Source organism: Ptychodera flava (genome assembly GCF_041260155.1).
Source record: "Ptychodera flava strain L36383 chromosome 3 unlocalized genomic scaffold, AS_Pfla_20210202 Scaffold_25__1_contigs__length_14229661_pilon, whole genome shotgun sequence".
Taxonomy (NCBI): domain Eukaryota; kingdom Metazoa; phylum Hemichordata; class Enteropneusta; family Ptychoderidae; genus Ptychodera; species Ptychodera flava.
In genome coordinates, this window is record NW_027248279.1 from 2,393,468 (window position 1) to 2,403,276 (window position 9,809).

The 9,809-nt window shown below is 37.7% G+C and overlaps 1 long non-coding RNA gene across 1 annotated transcript; it reads left to right on the forward strand.

The window, feature by feature from the left end:
• Nucleotides 1-6,781: 6,781 nt before the first annotated feature.
• LOC139125511 (uncharacterized) lies at nucleotides 6,782-9,562 on the forward strand. The gene is made up of 4 exons (XR_011550253.1): nucleotides 6,782-7,116; nucleotides 7,668-7,995; nucleotides 8,230-8,529; nucleotides 9,416-9,562. It is a non-coding gene; the product is annotated as an uncharacterized lncRNA (long non-coding RNA).
• The last annotated feature ends 247 nt before the right edge of the window (nucleotides 9,563-9,809 follow it).

Here is a 9,809-nt window from a genome sequence, read left to right on the forward strand (position 1 = left end):
ACACGTTATATATTCAAAATTGGCTTGGTTTACCCGTTTAATTCAGAGCGTATCATACTGGCATTCATGGAAAACAACACAAAGACACCTTAAAGGAAATACAAAAAGAAATGACACTTACGAAATATCAGCAAAATAAAAACGATTCTACAACTCCAAATCATTGTTGCCTCCCTTGAAATGTGCGTGACACTTATCTTGTAGAGCTTAAAACCTGTTGTATTTGTCGTTCATTTGTTAAATATTAATACATTAACTAAAACCTACTCATTCTATAATAACACATCGAGAAAAGCGGCGGCCTGACTTGTGCATCACTTTTAGTCGGATTTTACAGGATGAGGCTGTTTGCTATTGTTTATCCGCTCCTGATTCATATTTTATAATGTGTAATGAAATATTTTTATTGTTGTAATACTTTCATTTTCATTTTGTATTTTTTTCCTTGTCTTTAAAACTCAAGATGTGTCTTGTTCGTCCTTCTTCAGATGATTTTATCCTTTGTTCAATAAGATACCACCTATATTTGGTCTCCAGATGCACAGGTAGCGTCCCTCTGTGAAGTGGAAGTGTATACTGACTCGGATATTGTGCGATCTCTGACGGGTTTGGAGACAATATTGCACTGTGCATACACTACCACCTGCAGTGATTATACGCTGTTTTGGTTTAAAGGAAAGGCCGCAGGTGGAGATCAAATTCTGTCTAAAAAAGGCCATAATTTAGTAACTGACGAAGATGTATATGGGTTAGTTGGACAGGCAAGTCTTCAAATTCATGCAGTTAGCAGAAGTGACCAATCTTTGTATACCTGTGAAGTCTCAGAATTTGGAGCTGATCCGGGTATTGTCGAGGTGGATCTGATAATAACAGGTAATTTCAATTTAGAACACTCTAAAATCTCCTTTTCCTTCAATTTCTTTCTTTCTGATTGTCTTTCTTTCTTTCTTATTATTCTTTCCTTCTTTCTTTCCTTCTTTTTGCTCATGTTGAAATAAGCTGATTTTTTATGAAAAATTGGTTTGAAACATCTGAGAATGTATATTGTAAACTTAAGGTAGCTTTCCACATTTAAGCTTACTGGCGTAATTTATGTCGAAAACCGGAATTTTGTTTTTTTTCCCTGAAAAGTGTTCCTTTAATATTGATCTTCAAGTGTGAAGAATATCATGGTCAGTAAGTTTCTGTTTCTAGAAAAAACTTTCAAGAGGAATAGATGCCTGTTTTGCGTTTTGAGACTACCGCTAAGTCTTGATTGGCAAGGGATTAAGCTAAGCGGCAGCGCCACTGTATTGTCGCATGCACACTGACAATTTCCGCTGTGAAAATCCAATTGACACCTACCATAACTGCGTGTATCAAGATCCTCGCCACATATCGTGTGTATACGTAGCGATCAGGCGCAGAACGGTGGATCGTACTTTTTTCTCATAGGGGTTGGCGCTCACAAAAGATGGAACTTCTGAATATTAGCGATACAACGAGGCCACACGTGACATTTTTTTACGATTTTATTTCGGGACAGTACGGATCACAAATAGCAGCATGTATCGAGTGTTACAATCTACAGCATGTGTAATGGCAGAACCTGTAGTTATTATAAAATAAAAAAGTCACGGTCAAGTTCGCTTGTCAGAGATCGCCCGCCCATTGACACGTATGACGTTTTGTGGCGTGTACGGTGTAGCTGTGGGTCAATAGCTGTGGTGTTTTCAGACGGGATTCCTGCCTTTTTACGGGCTGGTTTTGACTTTTACGATTTTAGTCTGTGGTGGCGGGGTTAAAATCGTAAAGGCAAAACCAGCCCGTAAAAAAGGCAAGAATCCAATCCCGTCTGAAAATACAACAGCTATGGACCAACAGCTATTGACGTGGATAGACAGTGTTTCAATGATCATCGGGGCAGACAGTAATTTTGATCAGAATCCTAAGACTATATTTGGCAACGTAATCCGAGTCAGACGAGTCACGTCGGCAAGCCATGTATATATGTACTTGCTTTGTCACACACCAAATGTTTTATTTGGACACTTTTGCGCGTTAACGTTTGAAAAAGCACCCGGAGCAGTGGTTGGAGAAGCTCCGGCCGTCACGTATACATGAATGGTAGGTTCCACTGGAGGCCTATAGTGATTGCGAATACCTGAATATCGCGACATAGGCCTACCCGTACATGTTCAGCATTCAAGGCAGAGACGGAAACAGCGTCATGAACTGAAGAAAGCGAAAAAGGGGTCATCAAAAGTCCAAAACAACCACACCGATGTCCACGGGTGTAAAAGACAGCCTGCTAATGTCAGACAAAGGATTTATACTACATCCAAATTTTTACGCCCCTGGCCGATTACCGTTGAGAGCATTTGTAACGAAACCGATGACACAGTTTTGGGACAGCCCTCGATAATATGACGTTCCTGTCTTGATGTTCAAGTTTTCTAAAATTCTCTCCCTTGACTTTGTTGCCGCTGACTGACATTTGGCTATGTCAGCAAAAATGACTCCAGAAACGGTCTTCACCTCAGAAATGTCGTATTCAGCGAAGGCAAACTACTGTGTTAGAAAGGCTCGGAGTTGAGTAGTGGGTGTTAATCTGTTTTCAAGGCGTGTGACGTTCGAAAAAATTAGCAGCTGACTGAATCACAGCATGGAGGTCTTTTTTACCCTCATGATAACAGACACTGCCAATCTATATCTACATATAAATAAAAGTTCTTTTAGTTGTGGTGTCAACCGATTTTCAATTCACTATGTCACTCATTATCGGTATCGCTCAATCAAAACCTTCTGCAGCTACGAACCTTTTCCGAGATCGAATGCTGACATAAAATTATATTTACGCTTCTGTAGACGACATCGAGATGCCGTAGCATTCCTGACAGTTAGGTTGAACAGTTACTACTCTGTCTACATCTTACAGCTAATCCGACATAATTATGTATAGTCCCATCCTGGGCACTCCTCAAGTTTATTTAGTCATCGATCACTAGTACTGTGTAGATTGTGCTCTGAGAGGGGACATCGCTCCCGAAAATCGTCCTTTTTTGCCTTATTTTAACCGCTGACAGAGATTTCAATGAGTGACAACACTGTTTTGGCTAAAACGTTGATATAACTATCTTGTTTTGGTGTTTTACTGTCGAGTAAATTGTTTATGGCCATTCATAAAGCGAAGACCGAACCAATTTACTAAATCGCCATTTTCAAAGTTCGACATTTTGTCACTTTGCAGCACGCTCAAAAGAGTTTAACTCGAGAACGCGTGAACATAAGTCCACCAGATTTCCACACACGTTATCGAATAGGTTTGTCTCAATTTTTAATGTGGGTCTTAAGTGTCGAGTTTTCACTGTTTAGTTATACGACATTGTGAGACTAATCGGTTGATAAACTTTGATTCAGCACTGTGAAAAAACTAAGGCTTTTTTCAAAAATCTGAGACACGGTTTTGTAGCCAGTATTCTGAAGTGCAATTATTCGTTGACACCTAGACAATGGCCCCCTTCCACGCTAACTTAAACTTTTTTACGTCAGTTTACCCAATTTCATTACACTTTCACTAAAATCTTCATGAAAATTAATCACCCATTTTCTTGATCAAACAAAAAATTCATAGAAATAGCTTTCAGGTGATATATAATACTTGTGTAGAAATACACAACTTGATGGCAAACTTCACGTTTGAAAAGAGGTCGTCGCAAAGGCGGAAAGCTACCTTATAAGGAAGTGTGAGTGACATTCTATAAATACAATTGTTTCCATTAACAATAACATTATTGACACAATATTTGTCGTTGACATCTACAGACCCTGTTGAGCCACAGATTGAAAAATTAGATCTAGATCCAGCCGTGGCGATTGAAAATGAGGTCATTACTATCAAATGCAACTCTACAGGATTGCCACCACCGACGTATAGCTGGTTATTGAATGACTCTTCTTTACCTGATGAAGAACGCTATCAACTTTCAGAAAGTGACAGTAAAATTACCATCACAAACGTCGAAGGGTCAGATCACATGTCAATGTATACATGCATTGGAACTAATGATTATGGATTTGATGAGAAAACAGTTCAAATTGAAGTACACTGTAAGTATATTGTGATTCGGTGTACTAGGTGTTAGTATTTATAGAAGAATGTCCGATATTGTACAAACCTTTACATTAGAACTAACCAAGCTTGTGTCCATTTTGTTTGTATAAATGTAAATATCATCTTGTGCAGCGTAATGTCGTAATAGTTGACATGGTTATCCCTCATTATCATTAAATCAAGACCAACCAAATGTTCCATGGCCACAATGCAGAAGCGATTCAACTGCAGCTGGAAATTTTTTACAAGATGGAGATGAAATGACGATTATTTGCGAAACAGAAGGCGGAAACCCATTACCGACATTCACATGGTTCAATGGCAGTCATGAAATGCAAGGGGAGTACTTAGCAGAACCAGAGTGTGATTGGGATTGTATTGCAACGTATACTTACACATGGACACTGCAAAAATACGACAACGGCATCACATGTACGTGTGAAGGGCATCACCAAGAGACGCAAAGTCAAGGAGAGTGTCTGGTTGGACCGTTTGATGTAAAATGTGAGTAACTTGGCAATACCAAACTTTGTGCCATTTTATGTGAGTTTTGGTGTTATTACTTCCAATGATATCAAAATCTATCAGATAATATGTCTGTAACTTTGAAGAAATTTCGAGAAATCTTTTTGACTTTAACCTGACAAGACCTTATCATCAATGAATATACGTCTTTTTTTATAGATGATTACAATAGATGTAATGCCTTGCACTGTGATCGCACATTATAACACTTTCACACGGAAACTTAATTTCTGAGCTATAAATGGAAAGACATTTTCGTGTTTCGTTTCTATTTCTAGATAGCCCAGATGAGCCAGTTTGTAGTGACAATGCAGCGAATAACCCATCGTACAAGGAAGGTGACCACGTTCTCATTGAATGTGAATCAATGGATGGTAATCCATCAGCTACACTTATGTGGTTCAATGAAACTGATCAGCAGGAGTTGGTCAAACTTTCACCAGATCCGGAAGACAGTGGGAGCGTCAAACTCAAATACGATTGGGAAATTACAAGAGCGGATACCAAGGAAAATTCCGATGTGAAGCGACAAATATTGTTCAGCTATCACCACTAAAGTGTTCTCAAGGACCATTGAATGTTTATTGTAGGTAAACATTTATATTTGAATAGCTCCTATGAAAATGTTTGCAAAGCTAACCGCACAGCATTTGTTGCTTATGCGATCGTTTGATTGACTTAATATTTCTCTACCTATGTAAAGTCACATCTATAATGAACAAATCGTATTTCCGTCATAGAAGACGTGTTAAGTTAGAGAATGTCAGTTGTGACATACATCAGATATCCGATGTTAGAAAGCAAATACGGAATAGTATCAGCTATAAATACCGTATCGTTAGAATAAATTTAGTTTGGCTATTAAAGAACTGCCCTTTACTTGACCTGATAAATGAATTATGTCGGACCTCTGGTGCTCAAAATGTATGTGTCAGGAAACGATTAATTTTAGTGTCAATGTTAGTGAAGACGAGCATATCGGACAAATGTTAATAATTGTAAAATTGTAGCCTCCGGCAATAAGAATCAATTAGCGTCAATGACCGATAACAATCTTGACATGAACTGTCCTCATTGTTAATGTTTGTCAACGTTTATTTTATTTTGGTTTAGCTTATTTAGGATTGTTGAGTAAAGGAAAGCCAATAAAAAATATTTATTCATATCGGTCAATAGGTCGTGATAAAAGTAAATATACCACAAGAGAAAACCCCTTAGCAAAAACTGTTGTTGCTAGACATTCATTACAATGACAATACAGGAGTGTAGATAATGTTTGCTATTCAATAAGCACTCTGTGTAATTTGTAAAAAGGTACGTGTGTTTACAAACTTGCACAGGGGATTGGTAACAGCTAGAGTAACTTTACAATTACTACAAGAGTGCACTGATTCAGATTCAGGTTTGAAATAGTTGGTCTGGCTTAACCCTGTCATCATGCTGCAACAAACGACCCTCAAAATGAACGTTGGTGTTCACGTCATCGGTGAATAATTTTAGGGCAAGTAACCACAGGCCAGATTCTTTGCAGAGAGCTTCGCAAAGTGTTTAGCACGGTGAATTCATTATGACGGTGAACGTCAACGAAGACACCGTAGCCTCTGGTCCCATTTTAAAGTAAAGTGCTATGTATTCATCTAGCTGGTGTGAAAATTTATCTAGTGTTTGCTCTGGAGTTCACTTATCAAGGGATGCCCATATAAACGCTTCGAACAACAGTCTGTTACTAAATAAGAACCGAGTGACATTGGTCATGAATATATCCATTACACTGCCATAAGACGAGACGAAAGGCTCGCCAGGCACCATTGGGAAGGCACTGTCTTTGGCTGGGGAGGAACCTGTAAGGGAGACTCATCCGGATCCCGCTGATTTTATCACTTGGGACGCATTACACCTATCAATTTTGTTACAAAGTAATAGTAAATATCTAATTGGATAACAGTGTAAAAACTGCCTGATGACAATTAATAACGTACATTTACCAAATATAAAGTAATGAAGAGCTCGCACAATTATAAAGTAAGTCACTTGTTTTCAGAAAGAACGCTGACCGGGCGTTACACAAATGAACAAACTATTCAAATGGTACGTGCGTCTGTTGTGTATCTGGTCGAATTTTATTACAGATGCATATATTACAGAGGCATGCAATGCTTAATGATTTCTCATCTGAATTTAAAGTTCCCCCACATCAGTTACAGCAACAGCATCTCAAGGTCCAAAGAAGGCTGGGGAACTGTGGACACTGACTTGTGAAACAGAAAGTAGCAACCCTGCAGCGGATATACAGTGGATCAAGAATGGCCAAGCCGTCGAAGAAGAGCGCATTACAAATTACGCTGAAGAGGAACAAATTGGTGAATTTAATGGGACGATTGTCATACAAACTTCAACAGTAGAGTTGTATGCAGATGATAATAAGGCTGAGTACTTCTGTCACGCTATGGCTTCCGATTGTGAAATTATATCGGACGTTATGATAATTGAAGTATACTGTAAGTTCCTATATCATATAACATATCTGTGCAAACCTGTAGGAAATATTTGTTAACTAATGCCATTCATAGGTTGATATTTGTATAACGTTGAACATGTAGCTGTATGTGAAGCAGATAATCAAATGTTTTAGGTGAAACAAGTCTACGATGCAATGCTATTCAAATGTTTTACAGTATTGGTTGCTTTGAAAAATAATGTAGGCTAAGCAGTTGCAATATGCCTCATAAAAATGAATTACCAGCAATAAAAATTATTCGAAAAAAATACGTCCTGTCGAAACACCTTCAACGTTCACATTTTTGTTCTTGTAACTGTATTTGACTGCTGTATGCCTAATCTGGCGAAAATCACTGTTAGAAAATTCTCACTATGACTGAGTACAATGTAACAGAATGCGACGATGATATTTCCTTTTAAAAACATTTACTTAGCCTGGCTCAGAACACAAAAAAACGCATTGAGTGTTACAATTGTAGTCATTTCAACATATACAGTACCCATGATATGTCTTTTTATTACAGTACTTATACGTTTTTCTGTATTACAGTTCCACCTTATGATATTGAAGGCTGTGAAACAACTGTAACTGGTTATAATGGTCCCATTCTAGAAGGTCAGGATCTGCATCTTACCTGCTCTTCATGCAGCAGTAACCCTGCCGCTGACCTAACTTGGTTTCGTGATGACGAAATAGTAACAAAGGGCCTTGGCTCAGTCGTACATGGAGATGATGTCCATAACGGCCAAATTCGTCACAGGAGTTGCTGATAGAAATATCACACGCGGATCACGACGCAGTGTTTTATTGTGAAGCCCATAACGCATATTTCGAAGACAGACTTTATAAACAAACACTGTTCAAGTTGATGTGCATTGTAAGTAGAAGCTGAATTCTCATGTTGTATTTTCCCTATCTCTGCTAGTATATAACACAGTATAATTCAGTCCCAAAAGCACGAGAATTCCCGTTATGCGTAACATCGTTCAATGTCTTGGTTAAATAGATTGTTTGAACGATAGATCGTCATCACATTGATTGAGACGCATTGTATTTGAGTAAATGATATGTAATTTTGTCTTTTCATAGGGCTGTTACTTCTTAATTTCAGATGTACCATTCGCTCTTAATGAAGATACTAACTCTTACTTGAATATACGAGAAGGAGTCAGTGCCGAAATTGTGTGTGAAATAAATAGTAACCCTGACGTCAACATAACCTGGTACGGATTCAACAACACTGTCTTAAACACCAGTAATGGATTCACAGTGTATGAATGGCGAGAATCTACTGTACGAACAAGTGTTTTAGAAATATTTAATGTAACTGAAGATGACAGTGGTGTTTACATATGCAGTGCATCGAACGAAGTCGGAAATGCTGAGTTTTCTATAACGCTTGAAGTGGCAGGTATGTTTACTTGTTTTAGAATGTTCCTGCACCTAATGTGCAAATACAGAACACAATTATCATTTACTTCACGAATCTCGAACAGAAAATCGACGAATAGTGTGTCTTTGAACCAAAACGACAAGGGCATTATGATAAATGGCTATAATTTAAAGGGCGGTATCATTTAACGATATCACAAGGCAGTGTGATTAAGACAGGAAACCCTGGTTTCAATGGAATCTTTCACTCAGGTTTCACAGTGATTTGGGAGTTGACCCACTTATTTCATTCGCTAAAAATGTTTACGTGTAGAGACATCTCCGATGGTGAGACAAAAATAAAATAATGTCGCTTTTTTATTAAAGTTTGATTAGTTAAAGGTACATGTAACAGCAATTACATGATCGATATCTCATTGAAATTGGATAGCTAGGCATGGCATCTTAAAATACCTACAGTAAATAAAGAAACGTAATGGGTTCTTAGATCTGTTAGTTTTATTTTTGAGCGCATTCTTTGGCTGCTACACTCATTCTTTACACCTGAATTTGAAAATCGACAAATTCAGATAAACCTTTGATGAATACTGCCAGAGGTTTTAATGAATTTGAAACCGAAATGATTCGACAATCGACATCATTCCTTATACAAGATTAGTGTCATTGGTCTCACTAGTTGCAATAAAATTTACATTGAAACACGTGTAATCTTTAATGCTATACTCTTCCAAGCGGTGTGTTAATTGTCATGGTACTGCAACGATAATATCACTTGTCGACGCTTAGAACATTCACTGATTAAATGTTTACGGTATTCGATTCTGACACACAATGTAGTTTCAGAACTTCACACTTTCAGATTCAAAAGTTCAAAGCTGTCTATCTTTATTTCTACTTCGTTACAGTGCAGCCCCCTGAACCCGTGGAATCAGTCTCAGGTTGCTCTTGTTGGCGGTATCATAGTTAGTACATTGATTATCTTATTGGCTGTTGTAGTGGTTTTGTTATCGATTTTGAATTTCAGACAATGGAATTCAAACAAGGACAAAGATCCAGGTACATATCTGTCTTAGTATTATTTAATTCTTTGTGTCTGTTATTGCTAAAATAACAATCCCATCACGAATCATATCCTAAATGCAAACTTCTTTCATTATTTTAACAGGTTTAATCAAGATATGAGGTAAACCGCCATTTGTCTTGATATTTAACATTTATCACAAAACCTTCATATCATATACTGTTTGTATTGCATTATCAAACTGATGCACAGCAGTTCAAATAATGTAGACATTTCTC